The sequence below is a fragment of the Haliaeetus albicilla genome, chromosome 20 (genome assembly GCF_947461875.1).
Source record: "Haliaeetus albicilla chromosome 20, bHalAlb1.1, whole genome shotgun sequence".
Taxonomy (NCBI): domain Eukaryota; kingdom Metazoa; phylum Chordata; class Aves; order Accipitriformes; family Accipitridae; genus Haliaeetus; species Haliaeetus albicilla.
This window is the reverse complement of record NC_091502.1, coordinates 4,291,117-4,304,825: the sequence shown is the minus strand read 5'-3', so window position 1 is coordinate 4,304,825 and position 13,709 is coordinate 4,291,117. Positions and strand designations below refer to the sequence as shown.

General features: G+C 42.9%; 1 long non-coding RNA gene across 3 annotated transcripts in view; it reads left to right on the top strand.

Annotated features, from left to right (window-relative positions):
* The window catches only part of LOC138690141 (uncharacterized), a 58,917-nt gene that overhangs the window by 2,807 nt on the left and 42,401 nt on the right, over nucleotides 1–13,709 (top strand). For 2 of the 3 annotated variants that reach the window (XR_011328941.1, XR_011328940.1), the window contains 2 exons: nucleotides 954–1,035; nucleotides 8,827–13,437. This is a non-coding gene — a long non-coding RNA (uncharacterized lncRNA). Of the gene's footprint in view, nucleotides 1–953; nucleotides 1,036–8,826; nucleotides 13,438–13,709 lie in introns of those variants that run through there. The other variant, XR_011328942.1, reaches the window with a different exon arrangement.

The following is a 13,709-nucleotide window of genomic DNA, read 5'->3' as shown; positions in this document are numbered from 1 at the left end:
TTAAGCCACTGAAACTTGTTCTGCTATGAGTATATTCTCACGGCTTATATCTTATTTTTTGATAGAAGCTATAAACCTAGCAGTTCTGGGTAAGACATGATGTTGGTGGGTGTGGTTAGGCGGGCTCCAGCTTTGTTGGCGGAGAGCATTACTCACCGCCAAACCCCAGAGACTTAACATGCCCCTTTCCAGTGATCTGCAAATCTGCCAGCAGAGCTGATTGTGTGCCCTCTCTCTGTGATTTATTCTAGTCAGTTCAATCAGAAGATGATATAAATTAATGTAACTCTTTTGTCGTGAACATTTGATTTGGTTCAAAAGTGTCTCTTCAGCTAGAGTAATTGCAGACACTGTCAGATAAGTTTGAAGCTATCTGCTCTTAGGCTCTGTGTCAGATTAACACAACTGGTTTCTGAATTGATTTGGTTATCATTACATAAATTCCATAGACTGTGTCTAACTCTGATGGCTGACACAGGCTTTTAGCACAAAGTAGCAGAGAGCTTCATTTGTAACCTCCTCCCACACACAAAGTTCTGCAGGACAAGGTTGAAAACATACAAGATGTCTATGAATTATGAACTGCCCTTTGCTTTTGTCTTCCCTTCCCCTTGCAATTATATTTAACTAGACTACAGGAATTATTGTGCCTTCATAATAATCTTTAATGCTCACATGCAGACATAACTCTTTACCAACGGTCTTACAGGCTACATTCAGAAATGCTGTAATAATGGAAGGTGAAAAACAATAGGGAAACAATAGGGAAAAGAAGGTGCCTGTTACATATTCATGGGCATTCACCTTCCGAGGGAAGTTATGCACAACTCGGTAAAGGCATCAGTAGACACACACTGTTAATTTTCATACACACATAGTAATTGTTCTTCTGCATAGATATTTTTATGGTATGATATTTATCAGTATGACACATCCACCAATTTCTCTCCCAGGAAAGAACCTCAGAGTCTGAACCTTGAGAAATTGTGATGGAGTGGCAACACAGAAGGATTTAGTCAACATCTTTCACACAAGGTACATCTCAAAATGCTGTGAATTGTTAATAGAGGACAGTTCAAGGGAAAGCAGTTGATTTTCAAATGAGATTTCAGTTAAGCCAGAAAGTGAGAGTAGGAATGGACACGGGTGTTTGTATTTATCGGGTCAAATGTAGACATCTGTCATGTAGACATATGTCTTGTAGACCTTTGCCTCGGAGTTAGCTTTCCTCTAAGTTTTTTCATGAGAGAGAGAGAGAGGTACTCAGGGATACAATTCCCGCTTTGACCAAGGTGGACTGTGCCCTGAATGTGTTTAATTTTTTCCAGTGCTTATAGCAGACTTAGCTGATCAGCATAAATATAAGTGTTTGCACTGTAGATGCCTGAAGGTAGGTGAGAGGAGTCCCACCTCATGTGTTTGTTGCATTGTTAGAGCCACAGAGAGATAAAGTTGTCATAGCAGTTATGACTAGGTTGATTAAAATGATGGAGAACAAGCCAATGCCAGATTAATGGAAAATACAAGTAGAAGAGAGGACAGGTCTTTGAGATGGGTTGAAGCAAGCCCATGGTATGTTGAAATAAGCAGTTCTTCTGCTTTGAGTCTGTGGACAGCAATTAGAAGAATTAACAGGAACTAGGATACAGTGTTTCTTTTCTGTGTATACTTAACATGCAGAAGCATTTTGCTTATGTTAGAGCATTACTCTTTGGAGAAGGAATAAGAAAGTACCTTACAGCAGTCAAAACAAAGAGAGAGGAGACTTGGACAGAAACCTCAGAGAAAGTAGGGTCAGGCCCAGGGAGCTGTGTATCAGCAACTGTTAAGTGAAAACTGGGACGGGGAAAGAAAAGTTTATTCACATCATCTCAGTCCTGTGGCAGACCACTAGACAGTATCAAGTGGCAAAGTTCCCTTAATCTGTCTGCTAGGGTTGACAACTGAGAGGAAATCTCCCATGATGCACAATTAAGCAAAAAAAAATGTTCGGCAGTATAACTCCTTCATGGGTAGGGTGTGAATTTTAGGCTGGTTTGCTAAAGATGTGACACTTCTGGAGTTGCACACTGCCTGTCCCACTGCAGTAATTTTGAATCTCATTGGCCAATTTCAACTACATTTGCAAAAGGGTGGAGGTCTTAATGGTAACTGAGTTCCTTTTAGTTTCGTGGTAAGTAGCATGGTAGAAAAGATGGGCTCAGCTGGCACCCCTGCTGAACACAAGGTAGGCAGAACTTCGCTGTTAAAAATTTCATCTGGTGCCAAACTGCCCGGTCTGCATGCATAAAATGACTGAGAACTCCATGCTTAGTGCTACTCGGAGCACCTACTTCTGTGCACAGTTGCAATACCACGTATGACCCATAGGCAATTGTTTTATTGAAGTTATGAGGGCTAAGTGGAAATGGATACAAAACTGTGGGATACTAGGCTTTGATACTTTGAACCAAAGACGTCAGTTGAGCCTGTTAACTCAGGCACAGCCATTAATTTTAAGTCATGCTGGTATATATTATTCTCCTTCCTCTGTAGATATTTCTCTGACTTAAAAGTGGCAGTTTCAAATAAGGGAGCTGTTGGGCAGCTTTTTGCACATGCTGTTTAGATGCCCAAACCACTAAAATAAACAAAGCACAGTCTAATACATATAAATGGCTTGCCCAGCGTTTTTGATTTCTTAGGCATGTTAGTTCCAGTTCTGCAGTACGAGATATTAGAAGATGAATTGGCTTTAACAATCCACTAGTGTAAACACATTCATCCAGAACAGAAGATAGCTACGTCTACTGTCTCAAACAGTCCTTTGAATGGTGCTGTGATCAATGGCAATGAAGGTGGTTATGTTGAAGAAAGATGCACCGAAAAGTTGTGTTGTGTTGTGTGCCTAAGCGTCAAGATGCTGCAGGGCAGGAGGGCAGGAAGTAAGCACACCGGAGGCCATGCACCTGCGTTGGAAGAACAACTTCTCTCATTTATTGGTAACTTCTTAAACCCCCATCGCTGAATGTGTAAAAAGTTTTGAGTAGGTAGGAGCAATGTAGTAAATGGCAAGATGTAATTGCAGATAGAAGTTTAGCCAAAGTCCCTAAATGAAAACTTTAAAAACGATGTTTAAGGAGAGCTAGAAAGGTAAATAAGATATGCTGGTGAACATTGTGAAAAATCTCTTTTCCCTTTCTGGTCCCCTAATGCAATTACTATAGGGAACTTGCAGTGGTTTCCATGTGAACAACTTAATCTGGTTCATATTTTGAGAGTAAAATTGGGAATCTTTTTCGAACTTCAAAATTTAAACTGTATTTGGACGATGTGCATTTTGTTAATGTTGTTCATTTATCTAATAAATGAGAAACTTGATTGTGTCAGTAGAGGGTCAGTGGCACGAAGAACAGTATCTCATAAAAGAACAGACATTGGTATCACAGCTTTGGTTAAACATATTTTAAAGCATTATAACATCCCATTCACATTCTCAGGGGGAATATACACTGCCTACGTTTGAACATCTAACTTAGATGCCTAAATTAGGAGGCGTGTCTCCCTAGATGCCTTGCATAGTTGAAGGAGTGAGAGCCTCCTCCAGAGAGCAATTCAGACTGTCTTAGGCTTCTGCTCTGAATTATCATCTGGAGGAGCCTCTTCAACTTTGCTGTTCTGTGCTATTCTTTGCATCTTTTCCTTGGCAACAAAACTGACTTAACTGGTCTCCACCCCTCAACACTTGTTCTTACCCTCTGCTTTTGAGTATCACTCTGTCGCTTGTGCTAGTACAGCTGTTGATGTGGTGGCACTGTCAACTAGGTTGGTGAAATTGTCTAGGTTAAAAGGAACCCTGAGAAAGAAGGTGTTACTTTTAACCTAGATCACATCTCTGATCTGGTTTATCGCATGACCTTGTAAACAGCTAAACCTACATACCTGAGGAAGTGATGAGCTTTAGCAAGAGATGGAAATGAGCTGTTGAACTCAGGGACCTGTTTGCCAAGTGTGCCACCAAGAAAAAGATACATTCAACTTCGGGATGTAAGTTAAGGAGATTTAGTCTTGTATCCAAGCATTGTTTTGTTCAAGTACATGATATTTTTACCATTACAGTTTCACAAATATTGTGGAAGTTTATTGTGGTTTGCAACACTGTAAGAAAGATATAATCTAGCCTTATATCTCTGTAATCCATGTAAAAATGGTCATAATTTAAACAAAATAACTTAGAGGAGTTACAAACATACCATGAAAAGGTATGCTAAACTTTATAAATAAGCCTAAAAGCTTGGTGTTGCCACTAACATAAAGCAAATGCAATCAAGTTTGAGTAGCTTAAGAAGTTCTCTCCCAAGAGCTGCTAATGTTTGAACAGACATGCTGGATGCTATTTACCTAACTTGAATGGTTTACAGTGTAGACATCTGCACATGAGCTAGTTGCCTTAGATTCTTTTCAAAATCATTCGAAAATCTGGCCTTTTAGATGGTGCTTCATATGAACTGTATGAGATATTCATATTAGATCTCTGCATTTGGCCAGCTGAATCCCACCAACAGGCTACACGGCTGCTCCTTGTACATAGAGAAATGCAGACTACAACAAGCTAGGTTCAGTTGCCTTGTGTACTAACCTCTAAAACCACTCACACTCAGCTGCACACGATGGACTAAAACTTCATTTTCTGATCATTAAAAGCTGTTCCATTTCAGAGAGATTTGGTGCTGCTAGTGACCACCACTAGGACACTTTTCCAGTCTCTCACAGTTAAGGTATTTCACGTTGTTACAGAATGAACTATCCTGTTTTAAAACAGTATTATTTTAAAACAAGCATGTATTAGGAATGCTGGCCACAAACCCAATGAGGTGAGAGAACTGTTAATAGTTTTTAATAGTTATTAATTTTTACATGGCATCTTGTGCTGCTTTTTAAAGTTCAGTAGTCATCAGGTAGGCTTCTTAATAACCTGTGAAGAAATTGTTTAATTGTATTTATCTGTGACCTTCCATAGCTCTACCTGGCTAATTGCTTTTTTTGATGAAGTACTCACCTCTTTCTGGTCCTTCTCTGTAAAAGTAAGAAAGAAAACATTCCTAAAGAATCAAGTAAGGAAAAGCTAAAATCCACAAGGAAGCATAACTGTAGCTAAACTTCTGTATGCTAAGCTGGAGCTAAACCTATATATGCTGTTGTCTTCTTGTGTGTGTTTCCTCATTGAAATAATTTTTCATATCACCTTAAAAGAAAAAAAAAGGGGGGGGGAGAGGGGAAGTGTTGTGTTCAATTTTCATGCTCGATGCATTTTTTTATAATATTGAAGTTACAAAATGAGCCTGTCATGGTTTAACCCCAGTAGGCAGCTCAGCCCCACGCAGCTCACTCCCCACCCAGTGGGATGGGGGTAGAATTGGGAAGGGTAAAAGTGAGAAATTTGTGGGTTGAGATAAAGACAGCTTAATAGGTAAAGCAAAAGCCGTGCACACAAGCAAAGCGAAACAAGGAATTCATTCCCCACTTCCCATGGGCAGGCAGGTGTTCAGCCATCTCCAGGACAGCAGGGCTCCATCACGCGTAATGGTGACTTGGGAAGACAAACAACATCACTCCAATGTCCCCCCTTCCTTCTTCTTCCCCCAGTTTCATATAGTGTGCATGACGCCCTATGGTCTGGAATATCCCCTGGGTCAGTCGGGGTCGGCTGTCCCGGCTGTGTCTCCACCAACTCCTTGTGCTCCCCCAGCCTGCTCGCTGGTGGGGTGGGGGGAGAAGCAGAAGAGGCCTTGGCTCTGGGTGAGCACTGCTCGCCAGTAGGGAGAACATCCCTGTGTTATCAACACTGTTTCCAGCACAAATCCAAAACACAGCCCCATGCTAGCTACTGTGAAGAAAATTAACTCTATCCCAGCCAAAACCAGTACAGAGCCTTAACTCTTCACGTCCTTTTGCAGTGGAGAAATACATGTATGAAGAGGGTATTTGTGCATAAGAAGATACAAGGTTGGGGTTTCCATAATTACAGGTTACAAAAGAAGAACAAAGGTTATTAAAAAAAAATGTTCCAAAAGAACAGTAGAATTAAATTAAACTGTATTCTACAGTTTTCTCAAGATGGGGAAGGTGATCCTGTGCTGTTTCTCCTGGTCAGCTTCACTGTTTGTGTTCTGGATTTCTGTTTTGCTGAGATACCAAAAAAATCCCTCTCTTACTGAGACAGTCTTTTGGCACCTTTCTACATTACGAAAGCTGCCTCCAGCACCACTGTTCAGTGCAGTGCTGGCTGAAATGGGGCAGACTCCCTCTGCCATTATTTGCAAGTGGCTCCAAAGTGTGTATCCACACAAGAGAGGGAGCAGTTTTCCATCCCAAGGCTCAGCGGTGCATGCTGACTGACACCCAGGTTGCTTAGGGCTACTACGGACTGCTCAGTCCACGCCACGTAGCCCTGTGCCCTGGATCTCCTATGTGCACCTTGTGGTGTCCCTCCTCTGCACTTCCAAGAGTGCGGAGCCTGTGGGAATAGCATTGAAAGACAAGATGGGTATGAGGGAGCCAAATATAATGTTCTTGGCCTTATTGCCATTTGGGGGTAATCCCGAGAGTGAACTACCCAAGATCCGTGCCTTATCTTGAATGCATGGGATGTACCTAAACAGGTCCCCAAGGAGAGCCCTAACAATTAAGCGGAGGGGACAACTGGGTGCTCAGGCTTTTTCCCTTGACCTCAGTGTAGGACACGGTGTAGGCATGTCTTAAGTGCTCAGTTTTAGTCCTGTGGTAGGATGAGTACAATATAAACACATAGGTCCGTACAGATTAGCTAAATACATGTGTTAATTGTGTACGGACTTTGCAAACAGAAGTGGTTAATACCATGTATCAGAAGCACCTTAGTGTTTCATACACACTGCTGAAATAAAGCCGCTTACATTCCTAGTTAGTAGCTGTACCTGCAACTCAGCAGAGCTTTGGCTGGCTCTTAGATCTAAAAATAAAATTTTCCTTCCTGAGATACCATACACTTTGGTGATATTCTCAGTAGGAATGGAATGGAATGCAAAAGTGGAATAGATTATACTAATTGTTGTCTAGAAGCTTTCTATCCACTGCATAGGAAACCTTCATTTCATTCTTCATCACACCATATGGCATCTAAGTATAATGTGACAAAATTACTAATACAGGACAATAAATAACATTATGATTATATGTTATGGGTGCCACCTCATACAGGCACAACAAGTAATTATAGTTGGAATGAATAATGGAGATTTGAGTGTTATATCTAGGAATATATTAGAAAGGACACAATTTGTCATTAACGATGGTAATTGTCTCATCTGACTTCACAGATTCAATAAGTAGGTGTCCACACCAAGCCAGTCATCTGTGATTGCATCTGTGATCAGCGGAGAGGAACAGGCACTTCAGAAGATAAATGGCCCCTCCAGTCTTAGACAAATATTTTCAAAGGAATGCATCTCAAAATCTCACACAAACAGAAAATCTTGAACATTTCCAGGGGGAAAAAAGAGAATACATCCAGGAAAACCTGGTCATACATTGTAACCTTTCTCAGATGAATCTCCAATTCTAATCTCAGCTTCAGTGAATGATCATCAGTAGTGAAAAGTTTTGATGGTGTTTATTTTAGCCCTTTTTGACACGTTCCAGTAATGAAAGTTTCACCATTTCTCTAGGCAGTCTATACCAAAGCATCATTTTCCTTAATCCTGGACAGTTGTCTAGTGGTTTAATGTAAATCTCCTTTGCTGCAATTTATCCCCATTGCTTGTTGTTCTAATAGACACAAACAACAGTTTATTTCACCCTTCCTTGCAACTGCTTTTTACTTGATTCCCCCCTCAGTTTTCTCTGTTCTTGACATCCTTTGTGTCTTGGCACTGGACTGAAGTACTAGTGAAGTGATAGTAGTAGGATTTATGTACAGTTAAACCTCCCTCACCTACCCCTTCATGGCCCCCAGTAACCTCAGTGGTCCACTGATTCCGTGATGGCACTGATATATCTTGCTGCGCTCACAGTTTCAATACCATAATGTTAGTCTGTCACCCCTGGCTAACTTTAAGTGAGCACTCCCAGTTTGTTCTGTCCTTCCTGGTAAACTGGGAAGAGGAGGGGGTTAAGTGTCTGGTTGTTTCTGTCACTCTTTTATGGACACTAACTGGTTCACAGCTTTTGGAGGCATGATGCCCACACTCAGTAGTGAAAATGTGGGGGCTTGTTAGGCAGTGTTTACAAGCATAATGTAGTTTTTGACTCGTATCTGCCTTTTTTTTTTTTCACTTGCCATTTTCACAGACCTTCCACGCTTTCTAATTTCTTTACAGTGATACTTTCATAATTTCCGCAATGCATTAAACAGAAATCCAGCCATTTTGTTTGTGTATACTGAAATCTGCTTAAGGATCTTGTGAGTTACCCTTAACAGAGAACATTTAACAGGACTATACATTATACCACAAAAGTATTCTTAACATGTTAATTTAAAACATATTTTTCTTTAGATTAGTTCATAAAGAGAGAGGAAGGAAGATATTTAGCTCCAGACAGCACTTGCAATAGAAATCAGTTATTTCTGTACAGCATCTTTCCTTTGAAATATCACTAAATGATTTCCAGAGAGAGGAAGAATGTAATTTAATGATCCCTTGCACAGCTCGAACACCTTTCATCAGAGCATCTCAAAGCATTTCAGACAAGCCTGAAAGCTTGCCTGTTTTTCCCTAACTATTTCAGTTGGCCTAATAAAAGATATTATGTCTTCCTACACACCTTGTATTGTTTAGCACTCAAAGCATTATCTTACTTGTTTTACAGATAACTAAAAAGGGCACAAAGAATCCACGTAGTTTTATTTCAAACAGTGAATTTAAGATGAACTCTGTGGGGTCCCGTTTTCACTGAGTCTCCAGGACTTGCAGAATACATGTTCTCAGATTACAGGCAGACATGTGGAGCGAAGTCTTCGTCCCACTGACATCAGTGGCAAAATTCCCATTGATCTGAATAAGGCTGAAATTGCGTCCTAGCTTTTCTAACTGCTGCCTGCCAAAACCGACTTCAGACCTGTGCATCCTTCCTGTCTTATGCGTCACAATTAGTAATGAAGGTTCTGCTGTCCATGCCGTGTCGGCCATTACGTTCTCAAGAAGTGATCAAGACAAATCTAAATGAGGAATGAGAGACCCCAGCAACAGGAGGGGTCTCTGCACAGTGAGTGGATGGTGTGTGGTTAACAGTCTCCTTGCAGTTACTGCAGAGGGATCCATCAGCCTGTGAAGCACGCACTCTGTTGCTGACAAAAGGAGCCGTATGAAGAGCCATTTGAATCGGCTTGCCCTGATGTGGATGTGTGCTGTCCCCGCTCACGAGTGTCCCAGGTTGCAAATGCGCTGCCAACACCACCGCAAAGACTGTGTCAGGTCTCTGCTATCATGTCTGACCTTTTCTAATTAAAGGACAGTCTTAACCGTTTGGGGAAAATCTAGAGCTCTCTTCTAGCTTCATTTTTGCCTAATTAAGGCTGTGGATTTGGGCACACAGCACCAAATGTACCCAAAACAAATGTTGTCTTAAGGAATTAGAGTCTCGAAAATGATCAATAAGTCTTTCTACTATAATGTCCATGGAGTATGCCCTATCATCAGAAGCCATATTTTACAACAGAAATATCAGCACTTAAATATACAAATTAAAATAAGGAACTTGAAGGGAGAAAATGCCTGTGTATGCAGCGTACGGATGTCGTCTTCTGCTATTGAGGATGGCTGAATATGGTCCTGGTGAGAAAAAGAGGATTTGTTCATTCTCACTCCCTATGTTGTCCATTTGTCCCTTGCTGCAGGGGTCTTCTCAAGCTTGATTGAGGTGCAGCCACCCAGTCTTAGTATATTCTTGATGATTTTGTAGCAAAATGCTCACTGAATCCTCTGGCTGTTGTGCTAGACTGAGAACAGAAAGCTCTTATTCATCTGGCATCTGTTATCTACAGCTGCCTTTCCTCTTTCATAGGTATTTCAGGTTATGGATAAGCTAGAAGAAAAAAAGAGAGTTTTCATACCGCCAGTTTCAATTTGAAGCTAAAGAACACCAAACAGCCGAGGTCTGAGAGTAACTCCTAGGCTTACAGAAACATTCTCATGTCTTTTTGGCTGAATTAAATGTTGGTCGTTCTGTTACATCTTGTATTACGAGCTGCTTGCAAATCTTTGTATCTGATCATTCTCTCATCGTGTTGGAGAACAATACGTGGGAGTTTCTTTCCATACTAGATCTTTGTGGGTTACTTGCTAGTAAACTAATTTTACATGACTCAGATTTAAATAATAAAAAGGCTTAACTCCAGTCTGAGAAGAGTTTATTGTCCACAACTGTAGCCTAGAGACAAACTCCAGCACCTTTGGGACTCAGCTGAGGCAGCAATTAGGCAGCATTTTATTGTGATGCAGTGAGTGCGCAAAAGATGTAGCTGGACTACTCTCAAGAGCTTAGAAACAAAATTGGCTTCCTGGAGAGAGAACATAAGAAATCTGGCAACCTAAAAATATTTAAAGAGCTTAGGGCTCTCAGGGGAGAATTTCAAGCTATTGAAGTGGAAAAGACTGAGCATTTGCTAAGATTGAAAAAAAAAAGGGGGGGGTACATGAAAAACGACAAAGTGTACAGATTTTTTTTTTACTGTAGCATGTTTCAAAGGGGGAAATATAATAAACCTGAAATCAATCAGTAGCACAGACTTCAATGCAGTGTTCCAAATCAAACAGCCCTGGCTTGAAAACAGGAGTCAAAAGAGATTTTTTTTTCATTTCAGAATTATAAGGGATTGAGGCCAAGAAACCATTAAATGAGGTGAAAGGTCTAGGCTAGAGGGCATCTTGAGCAAGTCTAATGAAGTCATGGTTGCTTCAGCGGCCACGTTCCCAAGGGGTTTTGCCGTGTCTGTCACTGAGTCTCTCTGTTCCTCCTCTGAATCTGGCTCCCTGGCTTCTGCGGTTGCGTGCCAGAGCGTGCCCCACCAGACACCCTCCGAAGCCCCCTCCTAGCAGCCCTGTAGCGTGTAGCATCCCTGTGTCAAAACAAAGCCGTACCAAATGCGAGTTTATCTCGCCTGTCGTTTGACGTGTGTTGTACAGACGTTTACCTGTGAGCTAGTCGTGCCTGACTCCCTGTATTGTCAGCGGGGAGCAGCAGGAGCTTACAAGGCACAATTTAGCTCAACGGAGTGTAAATTTCTATCGTATGCCAAAAGTGCCTATTTCTCTCTGACTTAAAACGGTGGCCTAAGGTGACTAACTCACAAATGGACACCTACAGTTTCAACATCTACATTTGCTCAATGAACTCTACCCACCCAACTAGCATTGCACCAGTGCAGACCATACATTAGAGGTTTCTCTGCTGTGTTCAGGCTATGCCTTCACGCACCCTGCATCTAGGACTAAGATGAATTAGCTGAAACACTTTAGCTTATGTCCCAACAGTAACAAGAGGGCTAGAGGGTGCAGACTATTTACCTTATTGTAGCATCTTCCCTTTCTTGCCACCATTCCTCTGCATTATGCTGACAGCCCGGTTCGCATCGCCGCTCCAGCTGGGTTTGGGGGCTGAGGGATGGCCACCTGTAAGGAGAGAGGGATGGGGGACACCACAGAACGGGAGCGGAGGAGGCTGGTGGAGGGAAGGAAGCGTGCAGAGGGAATGCCAGGGTGCTTTATGGGCCGTGGTGAGTAATAGCAGCCCAGTCTGTATCTCAGGCATCTGCAGGGCAGTGCAGTTCCCAGTCCTGAGCTCTGCGTGTGTAATGCAGCTGAGGGATAGATCACCCGGGTTCTCCACCTGGGTCCTGGAGCAAGAGAACCTGGGGCTGCGCTGCAGGTAGGGAGCACGCCGCGCGTCACGGCTCTGGCGTGAAAGAAACCCTGCCACACGCATCTAACTGCGCCTAGCCTCAGTCCTACAGCTCCACTCACATGATTGCGTATGTCAGAGGCAAACCCATCAAGTGACAAAAGAAACCCCAAAAGATCTCTGAAGGATTTCGGCACCAAGGGGCACAGCCAGGAGACGGATCAGAGCGGAAAGTCTTGCTCTGCTCTTCTGTACCCGAGTAAACTTCATCTGCACAAATTTTTGATGTCTCTATTGATTTTGACAGAGCTACGCTAGTCAGCAAAACTAGTCAATGATTTTTAAATAGTCCCCTGAGCAGTACCCATTCTGTGCTGAACGTACTCAATTCCTTCTCATAGTCCCAAGGCTTCCCTTTCATGTACTTAATGTCATAGGCTTCCCATACGGTTGTCCTGTTGCTAGTTTGGAGGCTTCTACGCTCTCTGACTGTGATTTGCAGGGCAAACAAGGGTTTTTGCTGTTACCATTAATGTGGCAGTGTAAGGGCCTGGCGTCAGCAAGCTGCCCGCTACTGCAGGCCTTTGTTGAGCCCTACGCACAGCGCCGTACGTATTGTAAAGCCATCCCGCTCATCCTGCTCCTCATTATTGCTAAATTGTCCCGAATCCATCTCTTTTGTTTGTCAGAAATAAGGCACCTCTGGTAAACAATAAACAGCAGGGAAAAGGACAGCATTATCCTCTCTGAAGCGTACCAGCATAGCAGCCAATTTCTGGATACGCCATTCATAGACCAGAAAGCACAGCGCTGGCTGGTGTGCGAATGTAACAGCAAACACAGCGTTCCCGGGGGAGGCTGAGCTGTAACGTGCACAGACAACACGGAGCAGTTCTGGGTGGGCAGAGAACACGCGTATCTCGGTGTGCTGCGGACGACTGTTGCTCTGGCATTGCGTGGTGCCAGGCCAGATATATATTTAAGGCATTTTCTGCTTCAGCAGTGTCTGCCAGGAACGTGATACACATTTTCTATACATCCAAAAGACCTAGTGTAAATGCAGTCATGTCTGTGGGAGAGGGGGAATCAGACCCTATGCCCAGGACCGGTGTGCAAGCGCTCCCCAGCCGCTGCTGGGTCAGTGATGAGGAGCAATGCACACTGCACGGCATCCCATAACGCTGAAGAGGAGGCAGTGCTGAGGACCTGCTCAAATACACCCACCCTGGGCTTGACCAGTTAATCTGCCTTGTGCTGGAGATCCTGTTGCTTTGCTAAAGTGATGCGGCGGAGAAGGAGCGTGGTGGAGGTCAGGTTCAGCGGTACGTGGGAATGCACAGCCTGGGTATGAAGGGAGGTTAAAACTTAAACGAGTTTTGTTGCTGACAGCGGCAATCTGCAGCCTCAGAGTCAGGGCCTTACGGTGGGAATCCAGAGCCACGTGCCCTTCTACAGTTCAGCCTTTGTTGCTGGAAGAGCATCCACAGGCAAAACACATTTTGCAGCAAGACTTGAAAGAAGCAGGTATAATCCGTTGTCGTATTGCTAGGTGACAAGAAAATAAATGTTTTTATGCCTACCGAGATGTGACTAGCTCGTCAGTTATGTAACCCGCTTGCTCATGCTGTTGTCATGGTCTATGAGTAGTTTTTCTGACAAAAGACCTTACACAGCTTCTTGGCCTTCAGAAGCACTAGGGATCTGGGCTATATTGCACTAAACATGATGCATAGCTATAGAACGGTTGGCGAGTCTTCCATGAACTCTGCTTGTGACCATACATTCGGTGTTTTCAGATTAGCCCACATCTGCAATATGCAGCGATTTAAAAACAAGCAGACTCTTTTGAAAGT